Source organism: Sorex fumeus, unplaced genomic scaffold, assembly GCF_029834395.1.
Source record: "Sorex fumeus unplaced genomic scaffold, SorFum_2.1 ptg000098l, whole genome shotgun sequence".
Lineage (NCBI taxonomy): Eukaryota > Metazoa > Chordata > Mammalia > Eulipotyphla > Soricidae > Sorex > Sorex fumeus.
The window spans coordinates 72,932,464-72,954,746 of record NW_026606155.1 but is presented as its reverse complement, the minus strand read 5'-3'; the positions used below and the strand labels follow the sequence as shown (position 1 = coordinate 72,954,746).

Sequence of the window (22,283 nt, the reverse complement as noted above, 5' to 3'; positions counted from 1 at the left end):
ACTCCATATGAGGTGAAGAAACAGAAACTGAGTCAGCCTGATGTCCTCTCAGCTCTCTCAGCCTTGATACTCTATTTCAGTAGTCCCCATTTCCTATGAGCTGGAAAAGAAAGAAAGAAAATAGTCTGAAGCTTCAGAAAAAACAAATCTAAAACTTTAAATCTCCTTGAAATAAAAATCACCAGCAACTATAAAGAAATATTAGCCCTAGGACTGGAGCCATAGCACAGAGGGTAAGGTGTTTGCCTTGCACACAGCGAACATGGGTTCGATTCCCAGCATCCCATATGGTCCCCCGAGCACCACCAGGGGTAAATCCTGAGTGCAGAACCAGGAGTAACCCCTGTGCATCACCAGGTGTGACCCAAAAAGCAAAAGAAAAAAAAGAAAAGAAATATTAGACCTAATAATAATTGATGATCTACAGATATAGCTACTTTCTTTATATGAGTCACAGTTTGAAGTTGTTTACATCTTTTCATCTATTTATTCTTCACATAAACCCATTGTTATGATGATCCCTTTGCCATCCAGATGATGGCACCAAAGCAATAAGAGGTAAAGGCATTACTCCAGGTTATTCTACTAGTCAGTGACTGATCCTGCCTCCAAAAATACTGTACCACACAGCTTAAGTCGACTCCCCTCAGGCACATCAGTAGTGTAGAGGTGAGGTGTATGTATTTAGCTAAACCACAATGCCAACAGCAATGTAAGCATGAGTTCCGAACTACAACAAGGAAACAAAAATGTCAAAGGAAACCTGGGGTCATTGGAGGGAAGTTGATACTTGTGATGGGATTCATGTTGGAACACTGTATGCCTGAAACCCAACTATGAATAACCTTGTAAACTTAATGCCTTAATTAAAAAAAATAATAATGAGGGGAATGTGCAATGGTGGTAGGATTGGTGTTGGAATATTGAATGTAATAAATCATCATGAACAATAATTAATTTTAAAAATTTAGAGTCTTCTTTTGGGGCTGGAATGATAATATAACAGGTAGGGCACTTTCCGTGCATGAGGCTGACCTGTGTTCAATCCCTAGTACCTCATATGGAGTGAACACTGAATACAGAGCCAGGAATCAGCCCTGAGTAATGCTGGACATGGCCGTAAAGCAAACAAACCAAAAAAGAGTCCTCTTTCTCTGAAGCTGACTGAAAACTGTGCTTTGATTCCCCTCACCCTTTTATCATATGGTGGCAAGAGAGTGGGCCCCATACCTTCCCAAAATCCTCTGGAGCGATAGTATGACAGGTAGGGCGTTTGCCTTGCATGCGGCTGACCCAGGTTCAATTCCCAGCATCCCATATGGTCCCCCAAGCATTGCCAGAAGTAATTCCTGAGTGCAAAGCCAGGAGTAACCCCTGTGCATCGCGGGGTGTGACCTAAAAAGCAAAAAAAAAAAAAGACTCTTTTATTAAAGAAAGCTATGCAAAGTGGGGAGAACTATTTCTACTGATTTCCCTTAATGCCACTCTCCTCACATTTTTTCCTCCAAGGAGGTAATTAGCTCCCTAATATATGAGTGTAGGTACTTTCCCAACCTCTGTCTCCAGCACGTGCTTTCTGACTAAGCTGATGCTCCTCAAGCCGGTTTTCTGCAGAAGCCATAATTTTTTTTTTCGTTCTTGTTTTCCTTTTGATTTATTTTCTCTTTATTTTTTATTTATTTATTTTTTTACTTTGTTTTTTATCATTTTTTTATTAGTGAAACACCATGAGGTACAGTTATAGACTTATAAATTTTTGTGCTTGGGTTTCAGTTATACAATGATCAAGTACCCATCCCTCCACCAGTGCCCATCCTCCCCCACCACGGGTCCCAGCATCCCTCCCACCCCCCATCCCCCTCCGTCCCACCTTGCCTCTGTGGCAGGGCATTCCCCCTTGTTCTCTCTCTTCTTTTGGGTACTGTGTTTTGCAAGAGAGGCATTGAGTGGCAATCATGTTTGGTCTATAGACTACTTTTAGCATGTCTCTCCCACCCTGGGAGGGTCCTCACAACACCCTTTATTTGGTGCTCTCTTCTCTATCTGAGCTTCCTTTTCACTTAGCACATGTGGCTGGCCTTCAAGTCATGGAGCAAAATTCCTGGTACTAATCTCAGCCATTCCTGGGTGTTAGTCTCCCGTTTTGTTGCTTTATGTTCCCCAGATGAATGCAATCTTTCTGTGTCTATCCCGCTCTTTCTGACTCATTTCGCTTAACATGATACTTTCCATGTAGTACCACTTGTATGTAAATTTCATAACTTCATCTTTTTCTAACAGCTACATAGTACTCCATTGTGTAAATGTACCAAAGTTTCTTTAACCAGTCATCTGTTCTCGGGCACTCAGGTTTTTTCCAGATTCTGGCTATTGTAATGAGTGCTGCAATGAACAAACAATAGGAAGAAGCTATAATTTTTGAGGCAGTACACCATCAGTCATTGTCTTCTAGTTCTCAATGCTTCCTCTTTTCCAGAGTCTAGTTATTAAATCATCTGGTGGTTTGGGATGGGGGAACCAGAAAAAATGCTTGGGCTCCCTAGTGATCACCGTCCATACCTCTTTGACTTTGGATTTTTCTGGTTGAATGGATACTAGTAAGCTCCAAAAAGACCACATGAATATGTTTACAAAATTAGTCCTTTGGGGAGTATTAAACATTATATCTTCTATGGGGGGAAGACACTACCAGTAGAAATAACACCAACTATTAGTTGTAGTAACAAAGCAATAGACTGAAACTAGTGAAACTAGAGGCATATTATTATGCTTTCACCTCAGGAATCCATAGAGAAACTGAGAGGGATGGAAATATTACAGTAGGCAAAGGGAAAAGGGAAATCTGTATGCAGAATCAGTGATCTTTCTCTAGCTGTTTCTTCACTGCCAAGAGAAGAAATGCTTATACCCAGAGCATACGTGAAGCTACTCTTTTTCTCACAGAAAACACAGATGCTTGGCTCCATTGAGCTTTCCTAGTCTTTTACCTTCAAACTTTTGTCTTCCAGCATCCAGAGCTGTTTGGGTCTAAGTGTGAAATGAAATCTAGAATGGGGACTCTAATCAATCAGTTCCAAGTGACCCTTCATGAAGGTCTGTTGGTCAGATGGAGTGTCCTGATTGATGACTGGATAACAGAAAATTTCCACCTCTACGTCTCTCTCAAGTGGGGTTGGCTGCACATCTTGGTCACTTTTCTTAGCTTTTGACATCTAGGACATTGGAGGAAAGAGACAGAAAGACAAAGACATGTACTCACTAGAGTGAGCAGTGGTTTGATTCTGAGTTCCAAATAACTACCTTCTATTGTTCTTCCCAAATATTCAGGTTCATGAAAACATCTTTATCATGCTGACAAAAAGTTTTATTGCACAATTTAAACAAGTATACTTTCCTCTGTTAAGTAGAGCAATATATCTATGCCTGTACCTAACAGTGATATCAAATACTATTTTCATGATTTGATACCTGAGTAGAATGCTCACAAATAGGTTTTCAGAGTCAAATTCTAATTTACTTTAGCCATTTTGTTCAGTTATCTTCCAGAGTATCTTAATAAAATTTGATTTAATGAATAAATGAATAAATAAGAGACAATCCAGTGCAGACAAGTATGTGACATGCAAAAGTAAACATGACCGATCATTCATCCAAAAAAATCAGTAGGTGCTAAACTTAAAAGCAATCTGAAAATTGTGCCAAACTTGATTAGTGTATTTTGCCTCTTTTTAAATGAACATATTTTAAATTTTGGGCTACAATTTGCATATCTTGGTAGTTAGTACTTTGAGCTCTGAAATTAGACAAAAATGACTGAGACAACTCTTCATTTACTCTTGCAGGACTTTGAACAGATTGCTTAAGTTCTAAGCTTTCATTTCCTCACCCATAAAATACCTACTTCTTATAATTAAGGATTAAATGAAATAATTTCTAGAATGCTCCAAGCACACCAAATATTTCAATAATATTAATATATTTTCCCCCTCTATGAAATGGTCTATGAATGGTCTAAAATAGAGTAGTTTTCACCTGGAGAGAGAAAAAAATCAAGAATCTAGAATGGAAAGGAAAAACTTACCATGATCATGGCTAACATTTTTCACAAACAAGAAATTCAAGTGTCTGGGGTGGGGTTGGGTGTGTGCAACTAGGCATTGTTCAGGAATTCTGGAGACCCTCCCAGGAATTCTCAACCAACCTGAGAATAAGATGTTGCTCAGGCCCATTGGTAACTAGGGATATACATAGCACTCCAAGTGGTGCTAGGGGGATCTCCATGGCTGCATATCTGACAATGCTCAGGGGTCGCCAGCAATGATCAGGGGACCGTGGATGCCAGAAATTTTATCCAGTTTGTGCATGCCAGGCATGTGCCCCTTGCACGGCAGAGCCTGGCAAGCTACCCGTGATGTATTCGATATGCTAAACACAATAACAACAAAGTCTCCAATGGAGACGTTACTGGGCCCGCTCGAGCAAATCGATGAACAACGGGAGGACAGTGGTCACAGTGGACAGTGGTCATGTGCCCTTAATGCTGTACTATCTCCCAAACATTATATATAAAATGCTTCATCAGGAATAAAGGTAAAGGCCCTCCCGTTGATCGTGGATTTGCTCGAGTGGGCCCAGTAACGTCTCCATTGGAGACTTTGTTGTTACTGTGTCTGGCATATCGAATACGTCACGGGGAGCTTGCCAGGCTCTGCCGTGTGGGCGAGATACTCTCGGTAGCTTGCCGGGCTCTCCGAGAGGGGCGGAGGAATTGAACTCGGGTCGGCCATGTTGGCCGCTGGTAAGGCGAACGCCCTACCTGCTGTGCTGGAGCGATAGCACAGTGGGTAGGGCGTTCGCCTTACCAGCGGCCAACATGGCCGACCCGAGTTCAATTCCTCCGCCCCTCTCGGAGAGCCCGGCAAGCTACCGAGAGCATTCGATATGCCAGACACAGTAACAACAAAGTCTCCAATGGAGACGTTACTGGGCCCGCTCGAGCAAATCGACGATCAACGGGAGGGCCTTTACCTTACCTTTACCATCAGGAATATTTTCCCCAAACAGACTCTGAATTCTTTCCCTAATGAAAGCTTCAAAACTGTACAAATCAACTACTGTGAGGGTCTGACTCCTCAATGGCAGACTATAACTTCACGTCCCTGTGTCTCTACATGATGAAGGTTACTCCAGCCAGACTCAGCTTCACCAAGAGGAGAATAAACTTTTCTTTGCCAGACCTTTATCTGGTTGACTTGGTTCAGGTGGTGAAAACAGTAGCTGCACATGGGCGTCTCAATTTTCAGAAAGTCTTACCCAGGTCTGAGAATGCACCCCTGCAGACTCTCCCCCATCTAAAATACATTTTGAATGTACTCTATTCTAAACAGAGACATCTTTTCCAACTGGCAAAGTGACTTTATATACTTCAATTTCCTAGTGAGCAGTGACATCTATCCATCCTCATGTTGCCTGTGCCTGTACATAAGGTGGCTTTTCTTTCTAGAACTTGGCCAGACAAAATCACTTCTCCTAAGTGAATCCCATGGATAAATATCTTCATTTAAGTCTTTTGTCTTTTTTCATTAGAGAACCACAGAAACCTTATCCAGGGGAAACTAGAAAGAAATGCCAGGGAATCCGAAAGACTCTCTCGCCAGAAATGTGTATACTGATGAAAAAAGTGAAGGGTATCTTAGCCAAATCACGTGCTGGAAAGCATCTATGCCATAAATTAGGAAACTTCCACCTGCTAAGAAAAGCACCCTGTTAGGGAAAAAACCTTTTGTTTGGGAGTTAGAATCTTACTTCTTTTTGTGACTTTAGAAGCGAGTTTCCCTCTTTGGGCCCAGATTCTTATCTGTCCAATAAAGAGTTTGCAGTAGATCATCTCTGAGTTTCCTCCAGCATTAACAAGCTACCTTCTCTGTGAGAAAGGGAAGGAAGCCATGGGATAAAGATCAAATCTGATGAATTTCCAATATTGGGAAGTAGAGATCCCTGCCTAGCTGGTTCCTTTATGTGACGCAGTAAGTATAAAACCCAAAAAAGAACTAACGGAAATGCACTCATGATTAATCAAAGGGGATTGAAAGTCATTGCTAACCTCACACCTACCTTGCTTCGCTGCCAGCTCACCTCCCTTGGGACACTCCTCCTCCTCTTTAATGCCTCATCGTGATTCTCAAAAACTGTGATCACTCAAGGTTGAAGCTTTTAATCTCCCATGTATAAAAGGATATGCAAATAGAGTTCAGTTTCCTGTTGAGTCTCTGCCAAGGTCTTAGCCTGGCAGTTCTGGGAAAGGAGCCAAAGACCTCATATTTCTTGGCTGTTAACATTCTCCCATCTGCGCTCCTCAGCAGCTGGGCTTTGGGCTGTGGCTTGCCTTTAGTCTTACACTTTTCTAGGTTTTCTAAAGGAACTCTTTAAAATGTTTCTGCAGGAAAGTAACTTGACTCCCAAGTAACCAGACAGGATTATCTGATTATACTTGGGGACAGCACAAAAGAAGACCAGGAAGTCTCTATTCCTATACTATAGCCTCCAAATCCCATCTTGTAATTGTACCATTGTACTGACATCAACTAGGAATTAGTCCAGGCTTGCACAAGTCATCTTTGTCTCAATTACTGGTGTCCACCATCATATTTACACAGGGTGAGAAAGACAAAGTCCTCAGATAAAGTAACTATCCTGAACAATATTCAAAAATAAATAAATAAATAAATAAAATCCTTGAAAAACACTAGACACCTCAATGTGTTTCTGAACCAGAGACTCAGCTGAACAACAGAATGAGCATTGGACTAATTGTCCCCTGGGTCCCCCTGATTGAACACACACAAAATAGCAGCTGCCAGTTTTGCTCAACACAAGGCATCCAGATCCAAATTCACTGAAATGTTGGACCAACAATCTGAAGGAAAATTAGATGCTCCAAGTTATGTTCAGTCTGACCAAGAAGAAGCTCCTCTTTTTCTGTAAATGCCCTGGTTGTTTTGTTTTTTCTAGTATTTCTCTCCTGAGCCTAATTTCCAAAAGGGTTTCCTTATATTTTCTCATTTCCTTTTCAAGGTCAATGTACAAAGTAAATTTTTTAATTTCTTCAGAAATCTCTATGGAGAGATTTCCTCTTCCATTTCTCTGTTATTCCAGACAGCTACCAGGAGCAAAGTGTTCAAGCTTAGACCTCAGTTTATCAGTAAAAAGTGTTCCCAATGTTAATGCTCCATATCCAGTGGTTCAGTTAGTGTTTTCTACAGCATTTATTTCTAAACATCTTTCCCTAATCTTAATCCTTAGACATATACTTTATAAAATCAGACTTTCTCCTTTGAAATCTACTAAGAGGTTTTATACTCTACACCTCCCGGCCTTCATTGCCCAGCTCCCTCCTCCCGGCCTTCATTGCCCAGCTCCCTATCAGTTCCAACAATGAGAGTTATCAAATCATTTGCATCTTAACAGGGAATTAGATACAAAAACAGGTCCCATCTGATTTCTGTACCCTCTTCTACATCTATTGTAACCACCCCATACCCCTCCAACCCAACTCGAAGTTAGCACCACCTGGAGGCATTTTTCTAAGATCTCAAACTTCTCTAATAGTAAGACTCATGATGGTGCCTGACTCAGAGAGCTTTGGAAGATTCTGTCAAAATTCAGATTCAGTCATTTCTTCATCATAGTCTGTCATTAGAAAAGGTTGCACTATCTGCGTATCCCTCTTTTATAGGATGAAAACCAAAGCTTTATATTCTAAAACTCTATGAAGCTCCTGTGACACTCCAGGGCAAAAATTTGAATTCTTCCCATTAGTTCTGTGCACTATAAAGAGAGCTGCCATACCACACTCTTTCTTTCTTTTTTTTTTTTTAAATTTATTTCTTTATTGAATCACTGTGGGAAAAGTTACAGAGCTTTCGGGTTTAGGTCTCAGTCATGTAAATATCAAACACATTTCCCTTTACCAATACTTATTTTTAACCGCGAACCCCAATAGAACCCCTCCTCCCACCCCTCCCAATTCCTATCTACTTTGACTAGATACATTGTTTTGATAGAAGATGCACAATTATTGTTTAGGGTTTACGACCCCCCCCCCCATCAGACATGCTGAAACAGCGTTGTGAAATGATTTGCTTTCTACAACTTTGTTTAAGAATAAAATAATGTCACGCGGCTGCAATAGCGGCCGCACGGTTTTGGATTTCTGCTATTTTACTTATTAACCCTGGAAGAATTTCTATTAAAAGTTAGATAGTTAAGAGATTGGTTTCTGTGCTCTGGAGTCGTGGCCGTGCCGGAGAGCCGCTCGTGGGGGGCAACTGGCGACCTCGGTCGGGCGTGAAGGACGACCCATTACGCCCCCCTTCCCATGAGGTCCCTGCCGCCCCCACCCCCCCGCGGCTCAAACCTGCTGCCCACAAGGCTCCGGTGCGGCCGCCATCTTTCTTTCCAGAGAGGAGCAGGCGAGTGGGTCAACACCCTTTCCCCTCCGGGCAGGCATGCTGGCATGGTTTAACACATACCACACTCTTTCTAAGGAAGAAATATTATCATTTTATACAAGTCCAGTTATCTGGTCTAGTTTTGTTTTCCTAACACCTTTCCTCATTCTATATTGTATTTATAAAATATCCAGTCTATTCAAAAATGACAAGGCAGGACCTGGAGAGATGTACAGAGGTTATGGTGCATGACTTGCATGCAGCCAACCCCAGCTAACTTTTTAGGACCATATGGTTCCTAACCTTCACCAAGAATAAGGGGGAGTTGGAGCTTCCTGAGCACTGCTTGGAAGGACCCCCACAAAACCCTAAAAATCAGTATAGTCTCATATTTGTCAGGATGCTTAAGGTAAAGTGGGTCTGAGAGAAAAAAATCTTCCCTTTTTTTAATGCAAAAACTCCAAGGGCTATATATAAGGCATAATAATCCTATATTTCCATTTAATTCATCTCCCCTCGTTCTATAAATCATTTCTATACTGAATTCAGTGATGAGCTCCATCCTGCATCTACAAATTAATGCAACTATCAACACAAATTAACTCTATAGAAAGAAAAAATTTTTTTCACCAAAACCTATTTTCCAGTTTAATAGAAAAAAATTGTTATAAAAAGACAATATCTTTCTTTTTCTCTTCTATCTCTTTCTATCTTTCTCCCTCAATATATTATTTGCCAAGAAGGACAAGAATAGTTCTGCCCTATTTTTGGTTTCCACACTCCAATACATTTAGACCCTATCTCATCCAAAAGTAGGATCTCCTTGTTCAGCCCTGTTTGCATTGTTACACAGGTCCCAGTAGTCATATCTGAGGATGCAAGTTGTTTAGTAGATCTTAAAAAACATATGTTCTAAGAGAGAGGTGAGAAATTCTAGGATGGCTGGGACCAGCATGCTGGGAAGCTCATGTTTGCTGCTGACTCAGTCTCCTTACCAGCTGCTTCATCCAACAGATGCATCTTCCTTATGAGGCACCAGAGACCCAGAATATCCACATCCTGTGGTTCCCTGAAACCCAAACACCCCTCATTTGAGTTCCTTTCCAATCTAAAGAACAAAAGCTGCTTCTGGCTTTGGGCCAGTTGACAACAGATGTGGGTCACAACCACCAACTACCCAGGAAGCATTCACCAGGGCAAGGCCTGAGAATCAGCCTCTAAGAAATTCCCATATATGTGATCCTATCAGTAATCTAACATCTGCTCAGAGACAAGGAGAGACTCCTGAGTACCTTCAGGGATTTTATGCTTCTTGTTGGGCATTAAGAAGACTGAGTTACTACTAAGATTTAAGAAAGCAGAGAGTCAAGGGACTTATTGAAATGTATACGACTCCAGATGTGCCTTAGGAAAACCTGAAAATAAATCTATCCAAAAAATATTTTGACTTGGTGTCTTCTATATCACTCATATATATGTGAGTGTTTGAGGATACAAGTTGTTCTAGTAGACCAGGAAGAGCATTTATATACACACAGAAAGAGCCCATATGGTGACCATATACTGGATGGACATTGAAAGCTACGAGCAATAGGACCTTCCCATTCCCCACATGTGGGACGTGGGGATGATCTGCTCATGAAAAATGGCATTGCTAGCTTGTTCTAGATCTTGCAAGGATGTTTCCACATGGTAATGTCTGAAAGAGGTCATATCCTAGATTTCCCTAGATCTATAGATTTTATGTACTTTTTTTTCACCCCAAATGGCCTTTTTTCACCAAGGAAAATGGCCCCAAGCTTGTACTGCCTACTTAGTAAAGCTAAGAAAGAAGGATAGGAGCAAAGTGTTAGAAGAGATATAAAGACTTAGTACCAAGAAAAATGTTGTGGACTCCAAGTATTTGTCACTTGAATTGATATTAACCACCCCGGGAAATGTCAAGATCAGTATTAGAATGTGTATTATCTTAGAGTCTCTGAAAGAAAACATGAGAATTCAAGTAGTGCAGAATTCTTGAATTTTGCTTGCAGAATCAACCAAAAAATGTGCTTAGCTGTGACTGGAATAAAGCTAAGTCTTGGCAATAGCTGAAAGAGGCTGCCAGCTGCCAACCCTCTGCAAACTATAAAGTAGGTCACCCCTGGCTCCCCAGTCTCATCTTTCTGTGCCCTTTCCTTGGACCCTCCTCCCCATCACAGCCCTCAGACACTCTCATTCTATTCCCCATCAGAGTTTCATATCAAGAAATGTCCTGAAACCAATTCATACTAATCTGTGAGTGATGAAGATAAATGGAGGTTTTAACTTTTCAGAGGTTGTAGTGGGAGGGAGGGAGCACTGTATTTTAATAGCAATAATAGCCACAAGCAAAGACGTGAAAGCAATCATGGAAGAGTTTTCAAAGCTTGAGGAAAAATGCCCAGAATAAAAAGGGAAGTTTGATCCTCAGTATGGGTCATTAGGAGAATTGTGGGTCTCCCAGAACAGAAACTTCTCTTTCCTGTGCAGGAAGAGGTGTGCACAGCAACCTGGCACATACTCAAACAGAGCACAGAGAGAGCGTTAGCCTGGCCATGGTGCAAGTCATTATACCTGAGGGAAGAATCAGAACTATTGCAGGAGGTAGGGGGGAACATGCCCACCTGGTGAAAGAAACTACATTTCTACAGTGTCAGAAATAGCTTTATAAGAATTGAAAGTCATTCAGCAGTGACCCAAATATCCTTGTTAGAGAGCAAGTTCAGGTGATGTCTAGATGTCTCAATGGTTTAGGAGCTAAACCCGGAGCTCTTTTTCTTTCTGGAATTCATTATAGAATTCTCAGTTAAAAGAAAATCAAGTCATCCACCAAAAATCAATGACAATTGCTATTTCACTATGTTTCTCCACAATTTTTGCCATATAAAATTATTACATGCTCTGTGTATATAACTATATGCCACATACACATTTTGTCTTTCTTGTTACTCCATTACCTCCACTACCCAGCTGCTTCCATGCTCCAGGCTGCTCTCTGGACAATCAGGCCTATACTCATTCATGAGTGAAGCCCCACAGAACCAGGTAAGCAGAACTCTGTGACCTTGGACGCCAGGCTCAACAGGACCCAGAAACAGAGATCCTCTGCCTGCTCCTACCAATCTCCGGCGACCCAGGGATCACATCCAGAAGCCCCACCTTACTGGTACCAGATAAATACCTCAATGGCAGACCTCCACCACCTCCGCTACCCAGCCGCTGCCACACTCCAGGCCGCTTTCTGGACCGCGTGGCCACAAAGCAGACACGCGACACATCATAAGACATTTAATACCCATTTTCCAAGATTACCACACCATATTTGATGGGGTTCAAATATGGTTTGAACCATGGAAACACCTGCAAGGGCGATTAAAGACCGCCATAAAAGCCTCTATCCTTCTTGGAGAGCCTGGCATGCTACCAAGAGTATCCTGCCCACATGGCAGAGCCTAGCAAGCTATCCGTGGGATATTCAATATGCCAAAAACAGTAAATACAAAGGGTCTCATTCCCCTGACCCTGAAAGAGCCCCCAAAATGGCAGCATTAAGAAGGATGAGGAAGGAGAGGCTGATAAAATCTTAAGGCCTAACTAGGCTGCCAAAATGAAGAAGGACAAAAATGACTGCACTTTCTTTTTTTTTTTTTTACAGTGCTACCCAATTTTTTTTTTATTAGTGAGACATCATGAGGTACAGTTGTAGACTTACAAATTTTTGTGCTTGGGTTTCAACTATACAATAATCAAATACCCATCCCTCCACCAGTGCCCATTTCCCACCACCATGGATCCCAGCATCCCTCCCAACCCTCACACCCCCCCATCCCACCCTACCTCTGTGGCAGGGCATTCCCTTTTGTTCTCTCTCTCTTATTGGGTGTTGTGGTTTGCAAAAGAGGCAATGGGTGACAATCATGTTTGGTCTATACCCTACTTTCAGCATGCTTCTCCCATCCTGGGAGGATCCTCCCAACACCTTTATTTGGTGCTCCCTTCTCTATCTGAGCTCCCTTTTCCCCTAGCATGTGTGGTTGGCCTCCAAGCCATGGAGTAAAATTCCTGGTACTAATCTTGGCCATTCTTGGGTGTTAGTCTCCTATTTTGTTACTTTATGTTCCCCAGATGAATGCAATATTTCTATGTCTATCCCTTTCTTTCTGAGTCATTTCGCTTAACATGATACTTTCCATGTAGTACCACTTGTATGTAAATTTCATGACTTCATCTTTTCTAACAGCTACATAGTACTCCATTGTGTAAATGTACCAAAGTTTCTTTAAAAAATATGGAAGGCTTCATGAATTTGCGTGTCATCCTTGTGCAGGGGCCATGCTAATTTTCTCTGTATCATTCCAATTTTAGTATATGTGCTGCCGAAGCAAGCACGACTGTCTGTACTTTCAATGCATGTACGCTGGCATCAGAAGCATCCATCAAGGACCTGATGGTGCAAGCGCAAAAGATCGACATCATTAGTCTGACCTAGACGAGAAAGCATCAACCACATCACACCATTTTCAACACTGGAGAAGAACTGTCCCTCAGAACATGTGACAAAAGAGGTATTAGTGGTGTTGGTGTCCTTGTCAACACGAACTTGGCCATGAGCATTGATTCATTCCCATGCCTAACAACCCGAATCGGACGTTTACATTTGAATAGATGTGACTCACTGACGGAAGTTTCTATCTTCATTGTCTACACACCAACATCCAATCATGATGAAGAAGAAATTGAGAGTTCATAAAGAAGACCACACCTTCTACAAGATCATTGTCAGTGATTTTAATGCCAAGATAGGACCGAAAAGATCAGCCAAAGAACTCAACATCGGGACCCACGGCCAGAATGGAACGAACAGGGTGAAAGATTGTCTGAGTTCATCATGTCGACCAAGACCATCCATGGTAACTCACAGTTTCAGAAGGCCGAATCTAAACATTGGACATGGGAGTCTCCTGGTGGACAATTCCACAACTAAACTGACCACATCATATTCAATAGATGGTTTTGCCTGACTGATGTCACTGTTATCCCAAAATTCCAAACGGGATCGAACCACCGTCTCCTTCATGCAGAATTCTACTTCCCGTAGCGGGGAGAAAGGGCTGCAAAGTTTAAGAAGAGAACTCCCAGAATGACCACCAACTGGGAGCTCTTTGACACTATTGTGGCAACATGGGAAGATGCCATCATTGACAACACTGACGAAGAATACAATGAACTGGTTCAGCACCTCCATGATTGTGCGAGGTATGCTGAGAGATAGCCACAAAAAGAGCACTGTTTTCAAAAACTCTCGAGATCATTCACCAGTGTGGCTGAGCGCGAGCCTCAGGCAACCACAAGTGAATGTCCAAGCTCACAAAGCAGTGCAGAGAAGCCATAAAGGAAGACCTCAAAGAGAGAAGAGCAGCAGTGCTGGCAGATGCAGCAGAAGCCGGGAAAAGCATTCACAACGCCCGCCTGTCCTTCGCTAACCGCAAGACCAAGATGACTGCCCTCCAATGCCCTGATGGATCTATCAAGTCTTCCAGAAGAGCAATGGAGAAGATTATCCATGACTTCTATTCAAATCTCTTCGATAGCCATGTCCACCTGCCCGCATACCAAATTCCGCAGGATGGATATGTCGTTCCCAATGTTCTCCCTTCCAAAATCCAACATGCCATTTCATTGGTAAAGAAGTGAACAGCACCCGGCCCAGACAAGGTCAGACCTGAACACCTGAAGAAGCTGCCACCAGTACTCATCAATACACTGGCTCAGATCTTCACACGCTACCTGTCTGAATGCAAGGTTCCGTCCCAATGGAAAACCAGCAGGACTGTTCTACTGTACTAGACATCCACGACATTGGCAACTATCACCCAATCTGCCTGTTGTCTGTCATCTACAAGCTGTTCACTCGAGTCATCCTAAATAGGATTGGCAGAACACTAGATGAAAGACAACCATGCGAGCAAGTTGGTTTCTGCAAAGGATTCAGCACAATCGACCATATCCACACAATAACCAAGCTCACTGAAATTTCTCAGAAGTTCAAGATGCCGCTCTGTCTAATGTTCATTGATTTAAAGAAGGCCTTTGATTCTGTTGATACTGAAGCAGTCATCGAAGCCCTTGCCAAACAGGGCATTCAAACTCAATCCATCAGGATCCTCCGTGAGCTGTTTTACAGATTCACTACCAGGATCTCACCATTCTACAAGGAAGTAATCATCCATGTCAAAAGAGGGGTTTGGCAGGGTGATACCATTTTACCGAAACTCCTCAGTGCCACCCTCGAGAACATCATGAGATGACTGGGATGGGAAGGAATAGGAGTGAAGATAGACAGTTGGCAACTACACCACCTCTGCTTTGCTTACGACATCATTCTAATAACACCAAACATTAGCTAAGCAGCACAAATGCTTGCCGACTTCGACCATGAGTGTGGAAAGGTTGGACTACAGCTAAATCTCACAAAGACAATGTTTATGAGAAACAGTCTCGTTCCTGACGTTCCATTCACTCTCAATGGGATGAACATCTCCAAATGCAACAGTTATGAGTACTTAGGTCAAGAAGTCAACATGAAGAATGACCTGGCACCTGAATTGAGCAGGAGGAACATAGAGGCTTGAAACGCCAACGCCTTCAAGAGTGTCAAAGAAATAGCTAAGAGGACAAAGAACCTCTGGCTCCGGGCACATCACTTTGATTCCACTGTTCTTCCTGCATTAACATATGCCTCAGAGACCTGGACCCTACAAAAACAGGATGAGAATGCTATTCTGGCCTCCCAAAGAGGGATCAAAAGAGATATGCTTGGAGTATCATGCTTCACTCAAATGAAAGAAAGAATTAGGAGTTCTGACCTCCGTCGATAGTCAAGAATCAGGGACGCTGTCTCGTTTGCCAAGGTGTTGAAAATCAGATGGGCTGGACATGTAATTTGAGATTTGGAGATGACTTCTGGACTAAAGCCATTACTAATTAGATTCCACAGGATGTCAAAAGATCGCATGACTGCCCACCTACGATATGGTCAGACTTCTTCGTCAAGACTCTGAACGATAGGTTTAAGGCTCTTCGTGTTCCTAGAACAAGCAGGCTCCATTGGGCTACACTAGCACGCAATAGGGAAGAATGGAAACGTTACTGGCGCCCGCTTGAGCAAATCGTTGAGTAACAGGATGTCAAGTGATCAAGTGAAGTGCTACTATATGATTGATAGTGTATGTGATTAAATACTTCCTCCTAATCAGTATTTCTAATGAAACATGGTAGTATTATATCCAGGAGCATACTGTATCTCTTAATTAGTTCATTTATGGTTGAGAGTTTAAGTAGATTTTGTTTTCTTATCACATATATAGCTGTGGTGGACATAGCAATATTTAAAATATTTGTTATTCATTACATTAAATCTTCACATAAACTTTATGTATAAATTAGTTAAGTGTAGAGATTCAAAATCTGAAGTAAGTCCTCAGTTCCTCAAATAGAAGATTCAAGATAACTTTTTCTGACCAACTTGCATATAAAGAGCCTTAAGATTATAGATGAAATTGTCAAATTCCATTAGAAAAGTTCTTAAGAATTGATTTGATTATGTATACATATTTTTAAATCACAAATAGAATACAAGATTAATTTTGAAATGCTGCTGTTTTGCTATTCTCCTAGTTCATAAATGTCTATTGAATTCTCCACAAGCGTTTTAAATCAATGTTTATCATCATTGGAGCAATTTTTTTTAAATCTTCCAAGATTTTTTCAGAACTTATCAAACTTGCTTGAGTCTAAGTTGGTTAGATTTTAGCACATTATGACTCTATATATGAAACAATCACTCCCAATATTTTAGAATCACAGTAATGTAACATTAGAATAGTTGTTTGCCTTTATCCTATAAGAGGATATTCATGATTTCCACAACAACATATTTAATTAAAAGATTTGCTTATGCAACATCAAACACCTGTAATTGTGAAGGAAAACACTCAAGAAAGTTCCTATGATTGAGTTAAATTACTTACTCATCTTTTTTTCCTCTTTTTTAACTAATCTCTTTACTGATTTCCAGAAGCATCTATGAACTAGCATTGAGAGAGATCACTCCAGATTAATATGTCTTCACAAAACTGCACTTCACTGTGCAAAGAAAAATAAGCACTATAATACTGTGTTTTTGAAAGAAACTGATCTTCTCTGAGGATAATAAATCTCATTTTGCATTCAAATGTATATTGTTTCCTCATAATAACTTCTCAAAGTGGAAATATTTGCCCAAAATAGTGTAACTATTTTTATCCTCCTGATAGTAACTAATTACTTTCTAATAAAAAGAGGATGATTTATCTTGCTACCAATATCTTACTGGCATTAAGATCATTACCTTTTTTAACAAAAGTTGCCTCAGTATCTGTCAAAAAATATTTGTTGATACTTTATTTTTTATTACTAAAGGCCTAAAACATTTTTTCACAACTGCCAGTCAATGAGTGACTTTCTTTACTTGTCCTTTGTCAATTTATTTCTTAACATCTTAGTGTTTTACTTATTGAAATACGTGTTGGTAACAATTTTGTGCCTTTGAGTTTTGTGGCATTTAACCACAATAACAACAGTAATGAAAGGATACTGGATGACTGAGGGTGGTGGTGGCAAAATGCCAAGGAAGAAAGGAAGAAGGCTTTTTAAGGTTTTTGCACTACTGTATTTCACTGTGACTACATACCACAGAGGTGCAATATATTAAGCCTTTGTGCAAAAACACCTAGGTCTGATCCACTGTGTGCATTTCTGCATCTGGAAGAACCCTTTGAGTGTCATGGAGAAAAATAATATCTGAAATTTAATGCTCCTGCCCCCCTGACTTATTTGAGGATTACTCCTTCTTGTCTACTACAGTAGTTTCAAGTTGTATTACCAAAGTCATGAATAATAAATAATTCCACTACACATTTTATGCTCTCATGGTAATAAATATCAAAGAAGTAACAAAAACAGGACTAGTGATGACTATGAGACTGTAAACTGAGTCACACACTCATACACACTGAAGCAAGAAGTTGAATCCAGGACTATATAAGGTGTAAAATCCCTCCTCCTCTCCAGAGTACTAATGGCCTAGTATAAAATAAAGTTGTGCTTTAGGAAGTGGTTGATGTGATTTGAATTCCATCTCATTGGAATATGATAAATTTATAAGTCAAATTCATTTCACTTCATCCACTTCTAGGGGCCATGCAGAGAGCTATGGGATGCATGCCTTGCATGTACAAGGCCCCAAGTTTAAGCCCTGGTATCACGCACCCTCCTAGAGTACCACCAGGAGCAGCCCTAGAGGATCCTGAGCACTACCAGTGTGACCCTGGTGGCCCCCAACACCTCTGGGTCCAAGTCACTCTTTAACATAGTTCCCAGCACTACATCCACTTCCCTTAATATTGAACCTTATGGCCCAGTAGACCAAGTAATACCTGGAGTCTTCTCTGGGTTCTCTGAGCATTACTAGGGATGCCCTAAAAGTAAATAAATAAAAATTAGTCATGGATATCTAAAGGTCATAACAAGAAGCAGATCTACAGAATGAAACTGTAATATTAAATCCCCAAATGCTAACAGTACTTCTGATGAGAAAAGTATCCAGTGTCAAAATGAGGAATAAGGATGGCAAAAATGTCATTATTAGGTAGCACTGGAAAAATGACTAGTGCTGACATGAAGAATACAGACTCTTCATAAATAAAAGATGACTTATTAGAAAATCACAAGTAAGTAGAGAGAGAGTAGGAGGAGGAAATAATGATACCGGGAGAGGGAGCTGGGAAAGCTTTTGGACAGTGGAGATAAATAGGGCTAGCTCTGAAACTTGGAACAACTGGGAATATTATTTCAGGCTCAAGTAATCTCCCTCTGAGATTACTCTAACATCACCCAAAAGTGTCCTCATCACAGAGCAAAGACTCAATTCATCCCTACACATTTAAATTTTATGTTTTTGTGTTCCCAGGGTGTTTCCTGGGAAGCAAGCAGTATTTTATTCACTTCAGAGAATCAATCAGCATTAATACCACATATCTGAGCATTTACCAAGTCTGGGTTCTCCTTCATTCTTCTCTTGACCCAACGTATGTTTGATCCAAGAGCACAGGGATTAATCCTTTCATCCTAGGATTACAAGCGCCAGTTAGCACACCATGTCCAATTGCTATTTTTCAGGTTTAGAAGAGTAAAAGTAATGCACAGGGGAAGAAAACTTAACTAGATTTCCTCATGGGTTGTTCAAAAATAACAAGATGTATGGCTTAATGTGATCAAATACAATGGCTCAATTAGAGAAAAGAAAAGGAAAATCTATTTTCAGGGAATATAAACAACTCACAGAGGAAACACTTGCAATGAAATTCTCATTTTTTATGTGCAGAACTGGAACATATCCTGGATTACTCATTTCCAAAAATTAGACTCGTTTAGATATTAATTTTTCAGCTCATAGTGATGAGTTTACAGTACTTCTTTCTGGTATAGCAGACTGGAAGCATTCACAGTTGCATAAAGGAAAAAATATGACTATCTTTCTGGCTCACACAAGAAATCAGGCACAAAAAAATTATCCCAAGTCAAAAAAAGTTTTAAAACATTTTCAAGCCTCAGATTACATGCTGGTTGTGATGAAAATAAATAACTTAGCAAGAGATGAATTCATCTGTCACCATCTTTAAGGCATCTTATTGGCATGATGTGGTATGCAGGACACAGCATCACCTCGCAGTATTCCCACCAACCCTAAATAAATAAACTAATAGTAATCAAAATTAGGATTCTAATATAAGACAAGGGAGCTAGGAGAACAAACTAGAGGGTTCCACAAAAGAACAATTAGATTGACCAAGTGAGAAGGTGAGTCATTCTACAGGGTGGCAGATCTAGTCTTGTCAATAATCAATGTTCTGAAAAGTTAAAGTGCAATAGAGGCGGGGTAGTGTAGAGCTACTATAACTAAAGGAAACTTAAAGATATGACAACTTAATTTAAAGCAGAGTTTTTATTTGGCTCTTGTGTTTAAACACTATCTGTAAAAGCCATTTGGGAGAGAATTAGAAAAACTGGACCTTGGAACTAGCTATTAAATGACTTTATGGAATTGTTAGCTTTCTTAAGTAAGAAATTACATCTAAATTATATTGGAAGATACTTTTATTATTTTTATGTTGTGTGTTTTGGGCCACACCTGGCAATCTCAGTGGTTACTTCTGGCTCTGCACTCAGGAATTACTCCTGATGGTACTCGGGGGACGGTATGGAATGCTAGAGATTAAACCCAGGTCACAAATGCCTTACCTGCTGTACTATCTCTCCAGCCCTAATATTTTTATTTTTTTAAATGCTTTGTATTGCTTGCTTTGGCAGCACACATACTAAAATTGGAACGATACAGAGAAGACTAGCATGGTCCCTGAGCAAGGATGACACGCAAATTCGTGAAGCGTTCCATATTTTTTTTGATCATTGTATAATTGAAACCCAAGCACAAAAATCTGTAAGTCTACAACTGTACCTAATGATGTCTCACTAATAAAAATCACGGTGACGGTCTTCCCGTTGTTCATCGATTTGCTAGAGCGGGCTCAATAACATCTCCATCATGAGACTTGTTGTTACTGTTTGGCATATCGAATACGTCACGGGTAGCCTGCCAGGCTCTGCCCTGAGAGCGAGATACTCTCGGTAGCTTGCCGGGCTCTCAGAGAGGGGCGGAGGAAACGAACTCGGGTCGGCCATCTTGGCCGCTTTGTAAGGCGAACGCCCTACCGCTGTGCTATCGCTCCAGCCCTAATAAAAATAAAAAATAAAAATGAAAAAATAAATAAATAAAATGCTTTGTAAAGCAATTCCACTCCTGGGAATATATCCCAGAGAGGCAAAAAAGTATAATCGAAGTGACATCTGCACTTGTTTGTTCATGCAGCACTCTTTACAATAGCCAGAATCTGGAAAAAACCTGAGTGCCTGAGAACAGATGACTGGTTAAAGAAACTTTGGTACATCTACACAATGGAATACTATGTAGTTGTTAGAAAAGATGAAGTCATGAAATTTACATACAAGTGGTACTACATGGAAAGTATTAAGCTAAGCGAAATGAGTCACAAAGAGAGGGATAGACATAGAAAGATTGCATTCATCTGGGGAACATAAAGTAACAAAATAGGGGACTAACACCCAAGAATAGCCAATATTAGTACCAGGAGGTTTACTCCATGGCTTGAAGGCCAGCCACACATGCTAGGGGAAAAGGAGCTCAGATAGAGAAGGAAGCATCAAATAAAGGGTATTAGACCTTCCCAGGTTGGGAATAGCATGCTGAAAGTAGACTATAGACCAAACATGATTGCCACACAATGCCTCTTTTGCAAACTACAATACCCAAAGGAGAGAGAGAACAAAAGCGAATGCCCTGCTACAGAAGCAGGGTGGGATGGGGGGGTTGGAGGGTGGGAGGGATACTGGGATACTTGGTGGTGGAAAATGGGCACTGGTGGAGGGATGGGTACTTGATCATTGTATAATTGAAACCCAAGCACAAAAATTTGTAAGTCTACAACTGTACCTCATGGTGTTTCACTAATAAACATTTTAAAAATAATAATAATAAATAAATAAATACATAAATAAAAATAAAATGCTTGGTAAGCAAAATCAACCCTCAATCTAAAGACAGTTAATTCATGACAAAAGAGCTAGATGTATGAAGTAGAGCAAGGAGAGCCTCTTCAACAAATGATTCTGGGAAACTGGATATGCAAAACAATAAAACTGGATCCATATCACACACCACACACAAAAGTTAATGCAAAGTGGATTAAAGGTCTAAGGTTGTATGAGAATCCATAAAATCCATCATGAAAAATATAGGCAGAACTCCCCCAGAATACAGACCTCAGAGGTGTCTCCAATTATTTGGCTCCATTAGTATAGATAACATAAAACAAAAAAATTAAAAAATAGTACCACATCAAATTAAAAAGCTTTTACCCAGCAAAAGAAATTCAGACTAAGATAAAGAGACACCCAATTCAACGGGACAAAATATTCTCAAAATGTATATCAGATAAAGGTTTCATTTACCTAACAAATGGAGCACTCACAAAACTCAATAGCACATTGTACACCTGAAACTCAGTAATTAATAACACTGTAACTTTGTAATTCATAGTTATTCAATCAAAAAATTTTTTAAAAACACTCAACAACAAAAACACCATCAAAAACAAGACGAGGAGAGATGAACAGATCCTTCCCCAAAAAGGACCTAGAGAGAACAAATAGACATATAAAGAGCTTGGACATGTTCATCTCCACTTATTTTCAGGGAAATACAAATTAAAACAACAATGAGGTGTTATCTCACACCAGTGAGCATGGCATCCATCAAAAATACGACAAAAAACTTTTTGTTTGATGATGAGGTCAAAAAAGGAAACTTATTGTTAAAGGGAATGTCATGTGGTTTAGCTTCTGTGGAAAACAGTATGTAGATTTCTCAAAAAATCAAGAATAGAGCTCCCATATGACCCAGTGATTCCACTTTCTGGAATCTACCTCCAAAACTCAAAAACATTAATTCGAAAAGGCAAATGCACACCACTGCTTACTGCAGCACTCAGTAAAACGACCAGGAGGTAGAAACAACCCAAATGTACAATGACAGATACATGGGAAAATAAGCTGTGGCCTATATACATAGTGAAAAAATATGCAGCTGTAAGAAAAGATGCAATCACTTGCTGTAACTTGGGTGGAACTGGAGGG

General features: G+C 40.5%; 1 protein-coding gene and 2 non-coding genes across 3 annotated transcripts in view; 2 read left to right on the top strand and 1 right to left on the bottom strand.

The window, feature by feature from the left end:
* LOC130041414 (M1-specific T cell receptor alpha chain-like) overlaps nt 1–22,283 on the top strand; it is a 474,927-nt gene that overhangs the window by 330,064 nt on the left and 122,580 nt on the right. The window lies entirely within an intron of this gene.
* On the bottom strand, nt 12,754–12,860 carry LOC130042138 (U6 spliceosomal RNA). Its single transcript, XR_008795113.1, has one exon. It is a non-coding gene; the product is annotated as a U6 spliceosomal RNA (small nuclear RNA).
* Nucleotides 19,869–19,971, top strand: LOC130042160 (U6 spliceosomal RNA). Its single transcript, XR_008795134.1, has one exon. It is a non-coding gene; the product is annotated as a U6 spliceosomal RNA (small nuclear RNA).